Below are 20,938 nucleotides of genomic sequence, written 5' to 3'. Positions count from 1 at the left end.
AAACTTATGATCATGCAATAAACAATGTGATAACATAAATGAAAAGCTTAAATCAAAACAAAAAGTAAGTCATGTCTCACACGGAAAGAAGTAAGAATAACAAGACGGTGCAACCAATCATAAACATCCCCTCGCATTGCGTACGGAAAGAGAGGGAAGACCTTAACCAAGAGAAATCAACAACCTAACGCGTCTCACACGAAAAGAGGAAAGATTGTGCAAATATCAGGCGCATCTGATTTTTTAACCGAGTCGAACAACAACCTAACGCGTCTCACACGAAAAGAGAAATGATGGTGTAAACACCAGGTGCACCTGATGTTTTTAACCGAGTAGAACAACAACCTAACGTGTCTCACACGAAAGGAGGAAAGATGGTGTAAACATCAGGCGCAGCGGCTGTTTTTAACCAAGTAAAACAGCAACCTAACGCGTCTAACGCGAAAGGAGGAATGAGGGTGTAAACATCAGGGACACCTAATGTTTTTAACTGAGTAAATCAACAATCTAACGTGTCTCACGCGAAATGAGGAAAAGGTGAACAAATCCAAACACGCCTCACACGAGAGAAGAAATAGTGAACGAATCCAAATGCATCTCACGTGAGAGGAGAAATAGTGAACGAATTCAAACGCGTCTCACGCGAGAGGAGAAATAGTAAACAAATCCAAACGCGTCTCACGCGAGAGGAAAAATAGTGGTGTAACCTACAAATGTTCCTAGCTGTATTTCATACGGAAAGGGAGAAGGTTTCACATTTCACGTGAAAGGAGCAAAGGTGGTATAACAAACAGGCGTACCTAATCGTATCTCATACGGAAAGGGGGAAGGTTTTAACTGAGGGGAAAAACAATGGTGAAACCAACATGCATTTCTCAACGTATTTCATATGGAAATAGGGAAGGTTTTGACCAAGGAGAACAATAATGGTGTAACCAACAGGCGTATCTCAACGTATTTCATACACAGAGAGGGAATGTTTTAACCAGGTAAACTTCTCATCCTAACACATTTCACATGAAATGAGCAAAGGTAAATTCGAAGTCCAAACGCATCTCACGCGAGTGGAAGAAGGTATGGTAGAATGACAAGGGGTAACCTCTACATGTAGAAGCCACTGATGTCACTTTTCTTTCTGATCATATTCACAACTTTCCTTATTCTCCAACGGGATGACAGACTAGCTTGATTTAGTATCCAAAATTGAGGCATATACACGCTACCTCAACCTATAGGGCTACCATACAGATTTCAAGCCGGGAATACACCCCTGGGTATTTAAACCAGACTTTAGTCTCTGAAATTCCAAACCTTTGCGTTCTAGGCATCGCCATTTGAACTTTAGTTTCCACCGTCGCAGTTGGTCTCCAAGGAACTCGTTGCAAACACAGGTAGGTGGCTATACCAGACCACTACCTGAAGTCGTTCGGGCACGACAACCACTAAAGAAATTGCACCTCTAGAGGATTTAAGGTCTCTTAAACCCCAGGAGTGCACAAGATAGCGTGATGTGCAAGATAGCGTGATTGAATTGAACTAAACAAGATAGTGCGAAGCGCAAAATAGTGGGATTGCCTTGGAGTGCACAGGATAGTGCGATGCGCAAGATAGCGCGATTGAATTAGAGTTGTGCGGTAGATGCTCGAAGTGAGATTATTGTGCAATAGATGCACAAAATAAAAGGAGGAATTGTAAATTCGAACCAAAAACTGCATACATATACCATATACAGACAAAATACATACAACTATGTACATATGATATACATATATACATATACAGACAAAATACACACAAATATGTGTGGACATATACATAAACATATATGGATATCTACACAGATATATACGGTATATGACAGCGTGCATACGCAAAACACACAAAAAGAAAGGAAAAACACAAAATGCAAGGACACGGGGGTTCGACCCTTTGATCTTAAGTCCTCAACCACTGAACCAAGCCACCCTTGTGACAAAAAAAAAAAAAATGCAAACAAATATATATAATATGTAGATATATGAGACATATATACATAAAACCAAAACAAAACAAAAGAAACACTCATTGCTATGGGAGGTCGAACCTCTGACCTCAAGCTCAGGCTTTCAATCGTTAGCCACTGAGCAGAACCACTGAGCCCAAGCCACTCTTGTGACCAAATATTCAAACAAATATATATAATACATTGATGTACAATACATATACATATATATATATATATATATATAAAACTCTCCCGTCTCTCCCTCTGTTTTTGTCTCACTTTTTCTTCCTTTATCTTCTTCGAGTGTTGTGCCTGGCCCGCGATTTCAACAATGCACGGCGCCTGACCGACAGGTTATCCAATCCTGCCCCGATTGTCAATGATCGTCTCGGCCCTTTTCCCTCTTTGTCTTCTTCTTCGCTCTCTTTTTAAGTTAACGCATGTGAGAGAGAGAGAGGCAGAGCAAAAGCCTGCAAACTTTCTCTGCCACCACTTTGCAACCTCTTTATTTTGCATTACTCTTCTTTGCGATGGCTTCTTCACATGGTTCTCTCACTCTTTTTCCAAACATGAACGAGTCCACAATAGAGATGACCGATTCTGACTCCTCTGAACCTCAACCGCAGGCTCCTCCTCCTTTCCCTATTTTCAGCTTTCCAGCGATGTCAGTGGAACAAATAATGGCGGCACAATCTAACATCGAAGCAAACTCGTATACGCTGAGGTCATGTATGGAGACCGTGACTGCAGTCTCCAACTTGTCCCGTCGACTGCAGAACAAGACGTGTGAGGTACATCAGTTAAATGCACAACTCTTCCTCTTCCAGCGTATGTACAAAAATGCTTGAGTAGAATTAGTGTGCTAAAAAAGCAGAGCAAAGAGCTGAAACGACAGGCCACCTCCGTGGCTCTATTCGGAGTTTCTTCGCACAACCAATTTGATGGCCGGCGAGGAATAATTTCCTTTGGAAGCTTTGCCAAGGCCGAGGTAAAGTCTTCAAGAGCTTCAAAGGAGTAAAGATGAAGCAAGGCAGTTGATGGTAAAGTCAAGCAGCGAAGCTGTGTGCAAATGAAGCCAGTTGTAATCTTCATCGCCGGGCTGCTGCTGGAGAAGAAAGAAGAAAAAGATCCCTCTCTCTTTTTTCTTTTTCTTTTTTTGTTTTGTTTTGTTTTTTATTTTCTATTTTTCTGGGTTTGTTTTTTGTGTTTTGTACAACTTTGATCGGGGTTGATCCTTGGCATTAATAAAACAAGTTTGTTCTGCATATCTGGATGGCATGAATGGCACAATACTGAACATAAAAATCATTTTATTTAGAATCTTGTACCTGAAAATGGCTGTATTTTAGTAATTTTGAACTGAATATTGAGCCTATCACTGACCAAAACACAAAATACAATTTAATGAAATGAAAATAAAGCAAAAACCATCCCAAAACACACCCCTTTGTGCTTGTCGGAGCAAAATGAACGCAAAACAAAGCAACATCGGTCGACCGCCCGACGAAAAAGCATCGCCGGCGACAACTACTGTGCATTTTTCGATGATTGCTTGATTAAGGTTATAGTGTGGGTAAAGGACAGAAAACCTAACTCAACTGTGCCGCTAGTTCATCACTTTGCCCTTTTTTTGTTTTTCCTTTCTACTAAAGCGATTTTGATCAACATGAGAGGTACATTAGCACACTTGTTCCATTTTCTATCTTGAAATCATATGAGCCAAATTATGAGCACTAAAAATTTTCTCTTTTTGGTCCAAAGAACGGTATGAATTTTAGAAAAATGGAATAATTTTTGAGAAAATCAGTCAACTTCATTAAAAGTCCTCAAAATCTATTTTTGCAAATGATCACTACTCAATCAGCATGAAATCAACCCTTGAGATGTGCGACTGAACCCGTCATAAAGGAGAAATAGGACAACTAAATCAAATGGGGACGAGCCAATCAAATATGGATAGCCGAGTCAAATAAAGATACACCAATCAAACATGGACGAGATGAGTGAGTTGAAAAATGATTAAAGCCGAACTTCAAGGTGAAGCTGCCTACGTATCCTAAAGATAGGAATCAGGCCATACGTAGTTTCGGTTAAGGTTCACTCGGGTATTGACATTCTCCTTTTGTGCTTGTAGACGCGCCCGAACGTCCCGGGGCTCCGCGCGTGAAAATCGGGCGCGAAAATCCTGTTTTGTTCATTAGGCTTACTACTACAGTTCGGACTCAATATCACAGTTCTGAATCTAATCTTGCAAAGTGCAATGCAAGACCGATAAATATCAAAGAGTCCAAATCCGGCAAATCATTTTGGAAAACTGATTTTTATAAAGAAGTGCCAAACATGGACTGCTTTGCCAGATACAGAGTCGCCACCAAAATATTTTGTTTTGGGGAAATTTAGGAAACCCTGACTCGTGCCTAAGGCCACGTGTCTGTCATCACCAAAGTTGCCTCGGCTCGGGAACTTGGGTACGAGAAGGGAAGGTCATGCAATGAGCACCCCTGCTCGCCCGATCAAAGATCGGCCTTTACTAACATGATATCTTGTTTTTGAAAACACATGCGTTCTTATTCCGGTTATTAGCCTAAAATTACTATGTGATGCGTATAACACATAGGTATAGATTAGATCGCCTAAATTGGAACAAAACATTTCATGTTCATTTGTTTGAAAATGATTTGAAGGTGCTACTTGCAAGTAGGCTAAGATATGGATTTTGCCACCCTCAAGTGGGCTTAAAACTTGCATTTTGATGAATTGTTCCAATTCAAGTAATCTAACCTTTACCCACAGGCATTCATGCAGTTAAACACATAAGCAGTTAGCCTCATGGCAATCATGCTATCACGGCAACACTTACACACATGCAAGATGCTAAAGCATAAACACTTACAGTGTACTCCGAGCCAAAACAGAAACTAGTTAGTAATCATGCATGATCCTAGTTCATGTTTAAGATGACTAATGCAGCACATGCCAAATGCAACTAGAAATAGGCTCGGTTATTCTAAAATGGCATGTAAATGCTACACTTGATACATGTATTCAAATTGGAATTGAAATACAATGAAGTTAGTATGATGCGTCGAGCCCGGTGCATGCAAGACAAATGAATGGATGCACGCATGCAAGCATGAGGATGCTAATTGAAACATGACCTAAGACTAACCATCACAAGCGGTTAAGTAAAAGGGAGAAAGATGTGGGGTTGGAAGACATTCACACACTCACACACACTTATTACAAAATATGCCCTCTCGACAGAGGGTCCGAATGAATCAATACAAACCAACTAATTAACTAACTAACAAGCTAATTAATTATTACATAACCGAATGAATAACTAATTAAATTACAAAATCGAATACTAACTAACAAGTAAGCATTAAATTATGTAAACTAGGTTGCCTCAGCTCTGCCTGAAAGAGAAGAGGATGCATGCTCGGTTGTCGTCCCGAAAAAGCTCTCCGGTTGCTCTCTTAAGGCTTTGCTTATAGGGTGTCTTCCAGTGCTTGCTGCTGAAACTTACCAAAGCACTGCTGGGGAGTGCGCTAGTGGCATGCCGGCCATGAGGAGCCTCTACCAACCCCACTGCCGGCCATAGATGCACACTGCCGACCAAGAATGAAGGGCTGCCGGCCAGAAATAAGAGGGTGCCGGCCACTGATGTGTTGTGACACCAAGCTGCAGCAAAGCACAAAATAGAGAAAATTGAGGGTCTCCCAAGGGTATGTACGCACTACGCCACCCCATATCACCTCAAAACATCAAAGGAGAGGTATAGTCGGATCCAAGACCATCAATCACGCTACGCACTATGCCACCCCATATCACCTCAAAACATCAAGGGAGAGGTATAGTCGGATCCAAGACCATCAATCACGCGTCTCGATGCATGATGGCCAAAGATCCAACTTGTGCAAATTCAATGTAAAATGAATGCATAAATAAACATATAAAGCCTAAAACTCTATCATGCGTTATCAAGAGCGTCGGCGACCGAGAATTGAGGTACATTTCATCACTTCAAGTATGAAACATCCCTCGTTGCTCGTTCCTCGTGTTTGGCTTAATACCCAAACCAAACACAAAGCAGTGCAAGGTGTGCTACACACAATGCTAATGCAATATGAGCATGCAAGTATGCAATGTAACTCAAGCATGCGACAACAATACAATGGTGCAAACATGCAACAACATGCTATATGTCAAGCATACAACAACATGCCACCACACACAATGTACCAAGTAATGCAACAAGCATGCAAATGTCATGCAACTCAAGCATGTGAGCATGATGCAATGTAACAACATTTGAGCAACATGGTAAATGGACTTAAACTAAAAATGGGCAGACCTCAGTCATGCCTATATCAGTGGCCAAGATGATGAAATGAAGGTACATGAAGCATATACAAGCATGCACATGCAATGGCCCAAGAATTAAGGCATAGGGACACAACTCCCATACATAAGCAATGAGTGACAATCATGATAGTGTGGCAATGAGGCAAGCTCTAAAATCTCATGTAAATTGATGCCAAATCAACTAAACAATGCAAGAATAGCATGCTAGGATGTTTAAAGCTTAAGGTTAGCCAAGGAGCTTCCAAGGCCACATGAATCAAACCCCAAAGGACTAAGGACAATCAAAATAGTCCTAGATCGTGCCAAAATGAATCTAAAACATGTATGGACCAAGGCCAAAACAAGTCAACATGAAAGGCATAAAGCATGGTGCAAGTAAGGCCATCAAGGGGGATTGCACTACACCTATTACAACCGAACATGACATGACTTAAATAATAAAAATCAGAGTGATGGTATGTTAAAATAAGCCCAAAAAACCATTGGGATGGCATCCCAAAGACCTAAGCATAGAGGCATGCATAATGATCCATTTCTGAGGCGTAAAGCACCAACTCTTCAAGGCATTGAAAGCATGACAAAGGAAAGTATATGACCATGAAATATGCACTGATATAAGATTTCAAATGATTCCAAGGCATGCAAACATCACACGTTAAGCATGCAAGCTCCCTCAAAACTCAAGGCTAATCAAAGCATTTGCATTACAAGTACATGAAGCATGCAAGAGGCTACCAAGAAAACCTAAATCAGAGTTATGACATGTCAAATAATGGCTAAAAACATGCTTGAACTAAGCAAATTCAAGGCACAAAGACATGCTTGTAAGGCTACAAGTAGGATTACACTACAAGTACAAGGAGCATGTACATGGTGACCAAACAAGCCATGTACAGAGTTAAGAAAGGTCCTAAAAGTCACCAAAATGAGCCTAAACAAAGCCTCCAAGAAGTAAGAAGACATGCTCACTTGGATGGCCAATAATACAAGCAAACAAAAAACAAAAAGATAGGGGGTCACCCCCTCTGATTTGAGGCCTCAAAACCACATGCTTACCACTGAAAATCCACTGGATTTCAGTGGTTAAAAGGCCATGTAAGGGCTAACTCAAAGGCCTTAAGGCATGGTACAAAACAAGGCCAAACAAAGCAAACAAGAGGGTAGAACACCCTTAACACCAAAGAAGCCTTAAACGAACATCAAAAACACTTAAAAATAGAACTTTTTTCAGTTGAAAGCAAGGCCTAAAACAATATGCAAGGGTGACCAGTATGTGATACAAATAAATGCTTGAAATGGGAATATACTCACCCTTGAAGCTCAACTTCGAAACCAGCAATCTCAGGGGCCAAAAACAAACTTTTAGAGCTTAAACAACACTCCCAAGAACCTCAGCTCAAAGATAGTGGTGTATCACTAGGTGTTGTAGTGCAAAAGTGAAAGAAAAAAGGACTTTAGAGCACAAACAAACACAATATAAAGAGAGAGATGAGAAATGTTAGAGAGAGAGATACAACTTCTCCAAATTTTCTCAACCACTACTAGAGAGGAAGAGCCTCTCCTTATATAGAAGAAAGCAATGTAAAGCTTGTTTAACAAGCTTGGCAAGGGCTTCATCCCTCCATACACGTGTATGAAGGAGGGATGAGTGGAAACCAGCTGGCCCAACAGATCTGGAGTGAAATCTGCTGAGACAAAGTGCTTTGCCGGACATCAGTGGTGGCTGGCAGTGCCGCATTGACGGTCGGCAGGCTTCATCAATAGCAGGTAGGGACAAAATTAAGGCCGACAGTGGGGGGGAGTGGCCTGCAGTGCACCAAGAGGAGCATGCTGAAAGGACCAACACATGGTCCAAAAATGAGACAGAAAGAAAGCAGGGTTTGGAAAGCTCAAACCTGTGACGTTCTGCCGTGAACTCGAATACTCAATGAGCAATCGAACTTGTCGCTGGATGTACCTGCAAGCATATCCAAGTCTTGAGGACGGTCAAAAATGGGGTGTCTACAGTTGTCCCTCTTTGACAGAACTAAAAAGTCACAAAGTGACGGGAGTGAATATCAAAGCCCGGAGATGACCCATTTTTGACAAGGCCGAAGAATCAGGCTAACATTCAATATAACCAAACAGAGATGTGCCCGCAGGCTGGGGCAAAATGCAAATGACATGCACGATGCAAGAGCATAACTTATGATTATGCTAAGAAAACTGCAATGAAGTATTTATGCAAAATAAATACAACAATTTAAGCAAATTGACAAGTTGTAGAAATCTCACCCGTTTCAACAGAAAGGATGTAAGAGAATTATACAATTCTTACTGCAGCTCGCGCAGAGAGTACAATACCATCGGGTTCGTCTGGTCGCACCAACTTCAAATGAACCGTACATACAATATCGTGCCTGCACAAAAAGAAACTGTAATAGATACAACATAGTAGAAACACATGTAGGTAGAATGTGCATAACAATGCAAGTGAAAATGTTGCATGACAATGCGAGCGAAACAGGCGCATAACAATGCGAGTGGAAAGATGCATAACAATGCAAGTAAAGTGTGTGGCAGCGCAAGTAATGAGGGTGCATAACAATACAAGTAGCGTGTGCATAACAATGCGAAAGAAATGTGCAAAACAATGCAAGTAACGTGCGTGACAGCGTAGTTAAGGGGGTGCAAAATAATGCAAGTATCGTGTGCGTGACAGCGCAAGATGGATTGAGGTGCATAACAATGCAAATATAGTGTGTGACAGCGCAAGATAGATGTGCAAAACAATTCAAGTAACATATGCATAACAATGCGAAGGAAATGTGCAAAACAATGCAAGTAGTATGCGTGACAGCGCAAGATACAAAAGTATGTAATAGTGCAAGTAAAGTGCGCAACAGCGCAAGATACAAAAGTGCGTAACAGCGCAAGATACGAAAGTGCGTAACAGCGCAGGTAAAGTGCGTGACAACGCAAGATATGAAAATGCGTAACAGCGCAAGTAAAGTGTGTGATAGCGCAAGATATAAAAGTACGTAATAGCGCAGGTAAAGTGCGTGACAGCGCAAGATGCAAAAGTGCATAACAGCGCAAGATAGAAAAGTGCGTGACAGCGCAAGATAGAAAAGTGCGTAACAGCATAGGTAAAGTGCGTGACAGCACAAGATAGAAAAGTGTGTAACAACGCAAGATAGAAAAGTGCATAACAGTGCAAGTAAAGTGCATGACAGCGCAAGAAAGAAAAGTGCATAACAACGCAGGTAAAGTGCGTAACAGCGCAAGATAGAAAAGTGCGTAACAGCGCAAGTAAAGTACGTGACAGCGCAAGATAGAAAAGTGCGTAACAGCGTAGGTAAAGTACGTGACAGCACAAGATAGAAAAGTGCGTAACAGCGCAGGTAAAGTGCATGATAGCACAAGATAGATGTCCAAAACAATGCAAGTAACGTGTGCATAACAAAGCGAAAGAAATGTGAAAAACAATGCAAGTAACGTGCGTGACAGCGCAAAATACAAAAGTGCGTAATAGCGCAGGTAAAGTGCGTAACAGCGCAAGATATGAAAGTGCGTAACAGCGCAGGTAAAGTGCGTGACAGCGCAAGATATGAAAGTGCGTAACAACGCAAGTAAAGTGCGTGACAACGCAAGATATAAAAGTGCGTAATAGCGCAGGTAAAGTGCGTGACAGCACAAGATACAAAAGTACGTAACAGCGCAAGTAAAGTGCGTAACAGCGCAAGATACAAAAGTGCGTAACAGTGCAAGTAAAATGCGTGACAGCGCAAGATAGAAAAGTGCGTAACAGCGCAGGTAAAGTGCGTGACAGCGCAAGATAGAAAAGTGCGTAATAGCGCAGGTAAAGTGCGTCACAGTGCAAGATAGAAAAGTGTGTAACAGTGCAAGTAAAGTGCGTGATAGCGCAAGATATGAAAAGTGCATAACAACGCAAGTAAAGTGCGTGACAGCGCAAGAAAGAAAAGTGCGTAACAACGCAAGTAAAGTACATGACAGTGCAAGATAGAAAAGTGCGTAACAGCGCAGGTAAAGTACGTGACAGCGCAAGATAGAAAAGTGCATAACAGCGCAGGTAAAGTGCGTGACAGCGCAAGATAGATGTGCAAAACAATGCAAGTAATGTGTGCATAACAATGCGAAAGAAATATGCAAAACAATGCAAGTAACGTGGGTGACAGCGCAAGATACAAAAGTGCGTAATAGCGCAGGTAAAGTACGTAACAGCGCAAGATATGAAAGTGCGTAACAGCGCAGGTAAAGCGCGTGACAGCGCAAGATACAAAAGTGCGTAACAGCGTAGGTAAAGTGTGTGACAGCGCAAGATACAAAAGTGCGTAACAGCGCCAGATAGAAAAGTGCGTAACAGTGCAAGTAAAGTGCGTGACAGCGCAAGATAGAAAAGTGCGTAACAACGCAGGTAAAGTACGTGACAGCGCAAGATACAAAAGTGCGTAACAGCGAAGTACGTGACAGCACAAGATACAAAAGTGCGTAACAGCGCAAGTAAAGTGCGTGACAGCGCAAGATATGAGAAGTGCGTAACAGCGCAAGTAAAGTGCGTGACAGCACAAGATAGAAAAGTGCGTAACAGTGCAGGTAAAGTGCATAACTGCAGAAGATAGAAAAGTGCGTAACAGCGCAAGTAAAGTACGTGACAGCGTAAGATAGAAAAGTGCATAACAGCGTAGGTAAAGTACGTGACAGCGCAAGATAGAAAAGTGCATAACAGCACAGGTAAAGTGCGTGATAGCACAAGATATGAGAAGTGCGTAACAGCGCAAGTAAAGTGCGTGACAGCGCAAGATATGAGAAATGCGTAACAGTGCAAGTAAAGTGCATGACAGCGCAAGATATGAGAAGTGCGTAACAGCGCAAGTAAAGTGCGTAACAACGCAAGATAGAAAAATGCGTAACAGCGCAAGATACAAAAGTGCGTAACAGTGTAAGTAAAGTGCGTGACAGCGCAAGATATGAGAAGTGCGTAACAGCGCAAGTAAAGTGCGTGACAGCGCAAGATAGAAAAGTACGTAATAGCGCATGTAAAGTGCGTAACAACGCAAGATATGAAAATGCATAACAGCGCAAGTAACATAGAATGAATGTTTAATATAACAAGCAAATGCTAGGTGACAACAAAAGCATGCTTTGGTAAAGACATCTCGAAGGCAACATTCGAGTTACCTCCCGGAAGATTTGTGATGCGTAAAAAAGGATACTCCTTGTGCGTGTTGATGGGCAATGACCACCATATATTGAGAACATGATTCAGGGCTTCCACGGTGGCATTTCGAATCAAATTTTGAACACTCCTCGGAATTATTTGAACCCATGTACACATACCAAGGTAAAACAGGCACAAGAAGCTGGTGGAGGATTGCCTGCCAGCAGGGAGGCTGCCGGCCCTCTACCAGCCATCATTGGCCAATGTCGGCCATCAATGAAGGGGTGCCGGCCACCGCTGGCAGATTCGGCCAATTTGGTCATTTCGGCTATGGGTCTTTAAATACACCTAAAATCATTTCATTTCCTCTACACCCCTTGCACAAGAATCATTTCCCTTGCTCTCTAGGTGCGCCTTCTCTCTAGATTCGCGTGTTCTATGCGTTTCCCAACACCCTAAACAATCTTGAATCGTTAAAACCTCTTTGTTCTCTTCGATTTGAACTGATCAGAATTTGAATCTGAGGTGTCCTTTGTCGTTTCCACCATTCAAGGATCATTTCCCTCGAACTTCTCTCGAGGTTAGTCCACTTTTCCCGGGTTTTCACCTTTATTTGAAATTTTCTCTCTCCTAGGGTTTGGTTTGTTTAAATCCTCACCATTTTGCTCATTTTTGCATCTATTTCAGATGGTCGATGACATTCCGCATGATGGGGGTTTCCCCGCACTTCCTCCAGTGGAGCTTACCGCGGACTTTGCGGCTGAGCCGGGGGTTGAGCCTCAGCCTTTACCGCCTAGTATCCGCCCTTTTGACCCCGCGAGGTATCACCCAGAGACTCATATTATACCAGTGGCGGGAGGCATCCATGCCTTTACTGATTTTGATGAGGACGCGCCAGACGACCTCTTGCTGAGGGAGCCGATGTCCCATTTGTCGGCCATTGCTGTGGAGGTACCAACTCTATTTTTCTGCAGCTTTACTTTCAATTATTTGTATTCCTTACACGGTTTTGGTCTGCTTGCATCACATGCTTTGATCTGATTGTATTTCATACATTGTTGCTCTGCATTTAACTGTATTTCAGGCATTACATACTCTGAATTCAATTGTATTTTCCATACCTTACCGCTCTGAATGCAACTGTATTTTTAATACATCACTGCTCTGAATGCAACTGTATTTTCAATACATCCTTGATCTGATTTCATTACATGGACGGATCCTGCTCCTTCAGAGGTTATGGTGCGACGACAACTCAGGATTGGTATGATGTACTTCCTACGAGGGTCCGCCAGATCATCGACGGGACCGGCTTCGGTCTATTGTGCTCCAGTTTGACACGGGTTATAGCGAGTCGCCCTCTCCTAGGGGCTCTTGTAGAGAGGTGGTGGGACACCACCAACTCTTTCCACTTCTCCACGGCGGGAGAGATGACGATGACCCCTTTCAACTTCGCCATGATCACTGGCCTGGGCGTGGGAGGTGATCCGATTCCTCTTGATCCCGACATGGGAGAGTGGGTGGCCGCAAGGGATACATTACTTGGAGCGCGTCCACCGACACTTCGGGCGGGCATGGTTAGATATACCTGGTTCAAGGAGCATTACAGAGGGGAGGACCCCGAGACTGATGAGGAGGTGGAGCAGTACGCTAGGGGCTCCCTCCTGTTCCTTTTCGGTACCACCTTGTTTTCGAACAGGTGGAATACCGTGGGTTTATGCTTCTTGGGCGCTCTAGTGGTGCTCCAACGGGTTCATTTTTATGACTGGGGCGCAGCCAGCCTCACCACTCTCTACGGATATATGAGCTCGACCTCTCGGATGTATGGGAGGTTGATCGGCGGCTACTGGCGAGCTTGGGAGGTACACAACTTAGTTTCCCCTTTTCATTTTGTTCAACGTTTGTACTTGTTGCATTCTCTGTATCTGCTCTTATACTGCATGCTTTCTGCTTTGCATTTTATGTACACCAGCATACTGCACACTACATACCATATACTGCACACACAACATCTAACATCGGCTCTAGACCTGCACTCCTTATGCATTGTACTACGTTCTGCTTTCTGCATGTTCTGTACTTTATTCATACACTGTACTGATCACATCTTTCTTATAGTTGTGGGTGTACGGATACTTCCCGACACTTGCTCCAGAGCCTGTGGAGGAGACCCCAGCGACAGTCCCATTTTCTGATGTATACGACGGCCAGCTCTGTCGTAGGACCCGAGAGAGCTTCATGTTCTTCCGGCAGTTTTTCGACTCGATCACGGCGCGCGAGGTAATTCTACAACGAGATCATTTCAATTAACCCGATGCACCCACATTAGTTATTTGACAACTGATCATCTTGTTCGTTCTCTTTTTTCAGATCACGTGGCAGCCATGGGATATGATCTCGTCAGGACTCCGAGATTAGTACCACACTGCTCGGACTGTCTCTCATTACCACATCCTCTTCGAGGGCCCGATCTGTCGCGCCTGGTTTTTGAGCGAGGGCTTCGTATGCCAGACCTTGGGATTGCCTGCTCCATTTGTACTGGTGACACCTCTACCATCAATGAGGGAGACACACAGGTTGTCCGTTGACCAGGTGATTCAGTTCATGGTGGGACTAGAGACGGATTACTTCCGTGCAGAGGGTGACTACGCGACCTTCAATCAGACGCATCTGATGCCATCTTTGTTCGGTGTACGAGGAGGAGAGGGAGCGAGGGCTCCAGCTGCGAGAGGGAGAAGCGGAGCGGTCAGATCCCGTAGGAGGAGAGGTCCTGAGGAGAGACAGGGGACTGGATGGTCGGAGCTGCCTACTATTATGACATGCCGAGGGCGGGTTGGAGAGACTTATCGGATTCCCATCGCTTCTCTTCCAGCTGGTCACGAGCTCGTCGGAGTTCGAGGTTCGACCCCGGTATGTACTATACTTTGCATTCTGTATAGTCATTTCATTTCATTTGATATCCCACAGAACATTAATGGCTTCAACACTTTTGCAGGCTTCCATAGAGTACACTAGTCAGTCTCTGGAGCTGACTGCCTCGATGATGGAGATGCTGCAGACGAGCATGGACCTGCTGTAGACGTGCCCCGAGGGCCTCATGCTACTACAATTCGAACTCAAATGTCACGGTTCTGAATCTAATCCCACAAAGTGCAATGCGAGACCGATAAATCACCAAAGAGTCCCAATCCGGCAAATCATTTTGGAAAATTGATTTTTAAGAAAAAAGTGCCAAACATGGACTGCTTTGCCAGATACAGAATCGCCACCTAAATATTTTATTTTGGGGGAATTTAGGAAACCCTGACTCGTTGCCTAAGGCCACGTGCTCGTCATCACCAAAGTTGTCTCGGCTTGGGAACTTGGGTATGATTGGGGAAGGTCATCTATGAGCACCCTGCTCGCCCGATCAAAGATCGGCCACTATTAAACATGATATCTAGTTTTTGAAAACACGTGTGTTCTTATTCCGGTTAATTAGCTAGAATTTACTAAATGATGCGCACAACACACAAGTATAGACTAGATCGCCTAATTTGGAACAAAGCATTGCATATCCGTTTGTTTGGAAACAGTTTGAAGTTTGCTACTCGCAAGTAGGCTAAAATACGGATTTCAATGAATTGTCCCAATTCAAACGATCCAACCTTCACCCACAGGTATTCAGGCAGTTATATCATATAAGCAAATAGCCTCATGGCAAGCATGCTGTCATGTTAACACTCACACACATGCAATATGCTAAAGCATAAACACTTACAGTGTTCTCCGAGCCAAAACAAGAAACTAGTTAGTAATCATGCATGATCCTAGTTCATGTTGAGATGGCTAATACAACACATGCGAAGATGCAACCAAAATAGGCTCGGCTATTCTAAAATGGGATGTTAGATGCAATACTTGATACATGTATTCAAATAGGAATTGAAATACAATGCAGTTAGTATGATGCGCCGAGCCCGGTGCATGCAATACAGGTGAATGATGCAAACATGCGAGCATAAGGAATGCTAATCGAAATATGCCCTAAACTAACCATCATAAGCAGATAAGTAAAAGGGAAAAAGAAATGAGGGTTGGAAGACATGCATCACACACACGCACGCTTATTACATAATTGCGCCCTCTCGACGGAGGGAACGAAAGAATAATACAAACCATTTAATTAACTAACTAACAAGCTAATTAATTATTACACAACACTTAACTAATTAAACAAATTAACTAAGCTACGAAAAACAGTAAAGAGACCTCGAGAAGAGTGGCAAATGCATGCTCGGACGGCTTTGCTCGGAAATCCATCGCCATGCTCATGCTACCTCTATTTACACTGCTTTACACCTCTGAAAGCTGCACGAGTCTCAAGGATGCTTCTGGATCACCTTCTCAGTGCTGTGAAAGGCCATCGGCCATAAGGCAATGCCATCGGCCGAGGGAAACTGGTCACCGACCATGAATGAAGTTCTTGGCCAATAATTTGTTGCCGACCGGCACTGAAGATGGTCGGTTGACCATCTATTCCTGCAGAATGATGTGTTGCTGCAGCAGAGGACAAACAGAGCATGGCAATGCATTTTCAAGACAATGTCTGCACCACCACCCTCCCTATCATGTCATGAGCTCAAGGGAGTATGGTTCTTGACCCTCGGGCCACCAATCACGCATTTCAATGCATGATGGCCAAATATGCCAAGTGTGCAATTAATATCAAATGAAATGCGCACAAACATTTAAGGGGCCCCAACCTCTATCATGCTTGATCAAGAGGCAAGGGATGCATGCATAATGCTATGCAACCTAGGCATGCAACTAAGCTAATGCAACATGAGCATGCAAACAAGCAATGTGCAATAGGCATACAACCTGAACAAGTAAACATGCAAGGCATGTAACAGCAATGCTAATGACAAACAATGAACAACATGTGAGGCAAACATGTGACAACATGTAAAGGGACAAGTATGCAAACATGCAAAGCAACTTAACAAAAAAGCATGCCAAATGCAAAATAACTCAAGCATGCAATAACATGCAATAGGCCAAGTATGCAACAACATGCAAGGCAAGCATGCAACAACATGCGAAGGATGGACTTAAACCAAAATGGACAACTCTCAAATGGGTCCAAATCAGTGGCCAAAATGATGCGACAAAGGCATGAAATACAAATACAAACATGCATGCTAATGGTCCATTACTTTAAGCATTGTAGAGCAACTTTTAAGAATACTTAAAGGGAGACAAACATGGATATTAGGCAAACATGTTAAGCCCTGAAATCATACAAGGGATGATGCCAAATCAACCGAACCATGCAATTAAGGCATGCAATAAAGCCCAAAACTTGAAACTAGCCGAGGGACTCAAACCAAGGCTACATGAAGTAAGCCCCAAAAGGCCAAGGGGACCTAAAATAGTCCCAAGGTAGGTCTAAACAAGACCAAAAGTGAGCTCAACACTAGCCAACACAAGCTACAACACAACGCCAAAAATGAGGCATGCAAGGCTACCAAAGAGGGTGTTACACTACACCTATCAAAACCAAACATGGCATGATTTAAGCAATGAAAAACAGAGTTATGGCATGTCAAAGTAAGCCCAAAAACTCACTTAGATGCCATCCCAAAGACCTAAGCATGGTGGCATACACAATGACACATTCATAAGGCATAAAACACAAACCCTTTAAAGCATTAAAGGAGTGACAAATGCAAGTACATGAGCATACTATATGGACTGAAATAATGTTACAAGTGATGCCAAGCCACTGAAATAATCCGAATAGAGCATGCTAGTGACTCAAACACCCAAAGCTAACAAGCTAGATTGCATGGTAGCTATACAAAACAATGCAAGCATGACCAAAATAATGAAAAATAGAGCTCAAGCATGTTAAAACAAGGCTAGAAGCTTCATGGAGTTGAGCCAAAACATGCAAGCATGGTAGTATAAATGCTAGATACATGTTAAGGCAAATGAGGGGATTGCAAGGTAAGTATATGGTGCATGCAAGAGACCACTAAACCAACTTTAAACAGAGGTAAATCATGGCAAAACAACACCAAATACTTGCTGAAATGAAGATAAAACAAGCTAGGCATACAAGCCACCAACATAAGCCACTTATGTTAGTATTCAAGACAACAAGGACAGGGGATGACCCTCTCCTATTTAGGATACCAAAACCACCTCTCCACCACTGAAAATCCTCTGGATTTTAGTGGTAGAGAGGCCATGCAAAGCTTAAAGCAAGGGCTGAAAGAGATGGCCTAAAACAAGACCTAACAAGGCCTTGGAGGGGGTAAACAACCCCAAACCTCAAAATGACCTTAAAAAAAGTTCTAAAGAAAGAAAAATTAGAACTTTTATCAGTTATAGTCAAAGCTTAAAATAATAAGCAAGAAGGACTAAAAGCCTTAGCAAGAAAGGGGTATCTAAAGCAAGAATGCTTACCCTTGTAGAACTTCTTCAAGAACAAGGCTCCAGCAGGTTCCTCTGACCAAAACCAGCCCAAGAACCCTAATAACAACCCTCTAGTACCTCAGTAACCCAAGGATGGTGTAATGCTAGGTGTTCAAGTGCAAAAGTAATACAAAAGCTCACTTTAGGTCACAAAACAAGACTAAACAAAGAAATATAGATACAAAACTATATCTATCCTCTCTAGGCCATTTTTCTGAACCCTGGAGGAGGGAGAAGGGGCTCCCTCTTTATAGAATCTCAAATTCTAAAGCTTCTAAGAGAAGTTAAGCCAAGGGCAAATCCCTCCATACACGTGTATGGGGGGGATGAATTGTGCATGCCAGCTGATCCAGCTGGCACAAAATATCTGCATAAAACAGATGAATAAGGTTCGGCCAGCAAAAATAGCCGATCGACCAACACAGGGGCCGGCCGACCAAATAAAGTGCCGATCGGCCAATACATTTGGCCAGTGGAAAGAAATCATGACCAATGGCCTCAAGTCTTGGCCAGTGGGTTGAGGGCAGGGCAAACAAGCCTGCCTCTTCCATTAGAAGGAAAAACACAAGTGTTTGGTTCACAACAAGCACAAAACAAACAAGTTGAGAGATCTTGAGGTAAGGCGCGTAGCCAAGACCTCCGAGAACTCAAAACGAATACGAGCATAGATGATCATCGAGCGTTCAAATGATGACGTCCAAGTCCTGAGGACGGTCAAAAATGGGATGTCTACACCTGCTCAGTATTTACAGTATTCTGGTAAGTTCTTTCAAACTACACTTCATGCCACCAAATCTTTTCTTAACACGTCATCATTTGCACAGTTCCACACTACACTGATCTGATACATTGCTCCCATACACTGCTCATTGTATACATACACTGCAAATCATTCACTGCTCACAGCACATTATTCTTTGCATCTGATACACTTTATTACTAATGCATTTTGGCGAATTGCCCTTTTTCAGATTCCTTTCTTGATGCCAGGCCCATCAGATGCCCCAGCAGGAGCAGGGGCAGGTCCTTCAGTACCTCCCCGAGTGGCAGGGGGAGCGGGACGAGGGACTGCAGCACACAGCCGTAGCGGAGTTAGGCGTGCTCACGCCGGGAGTCGTTCATAGGGGCCTGCCCCAGATGATGATAAGTCTGACGAGGAGGCAGTGAGTCCGCAGTTAGAGTCGTCTCAGGATGGAAATGAGGCCGGGGATGGCTCAGATTCAGACTCTGATGGTGGAGATCCTGGACCTTCGTCCAGGAAGAGGACCGGGACGGATTCCTGCACTTAAGGCTACCGGTGCCGATCCATACATTTTGCTGCTTTCTTATTTTTGCTTTATTTTTCTTTGTACTGGTAGTTTCGCACATTGTACTGCGTCAGGCAGGTTTTATTTATTATTTTTTTTTCAAAACTATGTACTTTTGCAAAAGAAAATATGATGGAATGAAACAGCCTCTTTTTGTTCAAAAAGTGTTGTATTTGCACATTCTATGCATCGCATCGCATTACATAACAATGTAAATGAGATTGAACTTTGTTTTGAAAACTAAACACTCGAATCGCATTAATCAGGTAGTGAACGGACTAACGACAAAACAACTCGATAAGAAAGACAAAGCCATAACAAGTTTACAACTCGATAAGCAAGTTACAACAACTCGATAAATGAAAGGAAGATGATTACAACTCGATACAAGAGTGAAAACTAATACGTCTTAAACGAGACATAACAAAGTCCAACAGGACAAAAACAACACCTTAAACGACAGGAACAACAGGACTCCACTACAGCAAACAACTAGACTTTCACTAAGAAGATCAGTGAGCATGGGGGAGAGGCTGTCGGCCACAGGGGAGTCCCGCCGGCCATCGGTGTTCCACTACCGGCCATCAATGGCAGACTCTCTGAAACGTCGACATCTGTCCTCCACTCACTACCTTATCTTCTATATGAGTTCCAGCTTCGGGATTGTCTTCATTTCAGCTCAATTTTGCACCAAATGGAAGCATTTATTGTCCAAAATCTCACAAATTGGATTGCCAACTTGGATGGCTCGGAAAAGCTAAATTTTCGGGGCTTTGGCATAAATGCACTATTCATGCTGAGTCACTCCCCGCTGCATTTTCCGTTCCTCTATGCCGCAGAAAGATTTTGGAATCCGGTAACACACGTCTTTAGCTTTGGCGAACAAGAGATGTGTCCTACTTTCGAGGATTTCCAAGCTTTAATGGAATCCGAGCGTGATGAAGAAATTTTGCCTCAGCTCCGATTCGGCCATGTCCAGGCCTTAGGACGGATGTGCGGCCTTACCTTGCATGACGCTCGGTCATTGATTTATGACGGAGAGCTGGACATTTCGAGCTTGGTTCGTTGATTTTCTGATGCCGGTGATCACGGCGACCATCATTGGCAGGGTTATCGGCGACATACACTTTGCTTGTGCATGCTGTCTCATTTCTTCTTGCCCCAAGCTCCGGTGGATTTAGCACTCATTTGATTGAGGTCGCCGAGGGCTTAAGAGAGGGTAAGGGCTGCATCGCCATGACGCTAGCCAAGACACTGATGGGCTTGGACGCTTTTCATTGCCGGGAGACGACTAGATTTGCAGGGAGTCCACTACTACTGCAGGTAACGTTTCCCACCCCATCTCACATATATATTGCTTACATCACTCAGCCCTCAGGCTCGATTTTTCTTTCAGAACCCTTTTCTCACTTTTCTCTCAACGTGCACCTCTCTATTCTTTAATCTCTTATTTTTCATTCCTCCCCAGGTGTGGTTGATGGATAAATTGAAGATTATGGACTCATGCCCAGTTTATTCAGCCTGCAGCTATTTCTTCTGACGACGTCTAGTCGATGCCCCAGATGAGGGATGGTGGTACAACTGGATGTGCAGTTTGTCCGCTACAGAAATTGCCTGGCACTGCCCCTAGCTCAATTTTCCAGCGATGAGCTATAG

This window comes from Camellia sinensis, chromosome 6 (genome assembly GCF_055761805.1).
Source record: "Camellia sinensis isolate YWXY chromosome 6, ASM5576180v1, whole genome shotgun sequence".
NCBI lineage: Eukaryota > Viridiplantae > Streptophyta > Magnoliopsida > Ericales > Theaceae > Camellia > Camellia sinensis.
Note: the sequence above shows the minus strand (reverse complement) of the source record.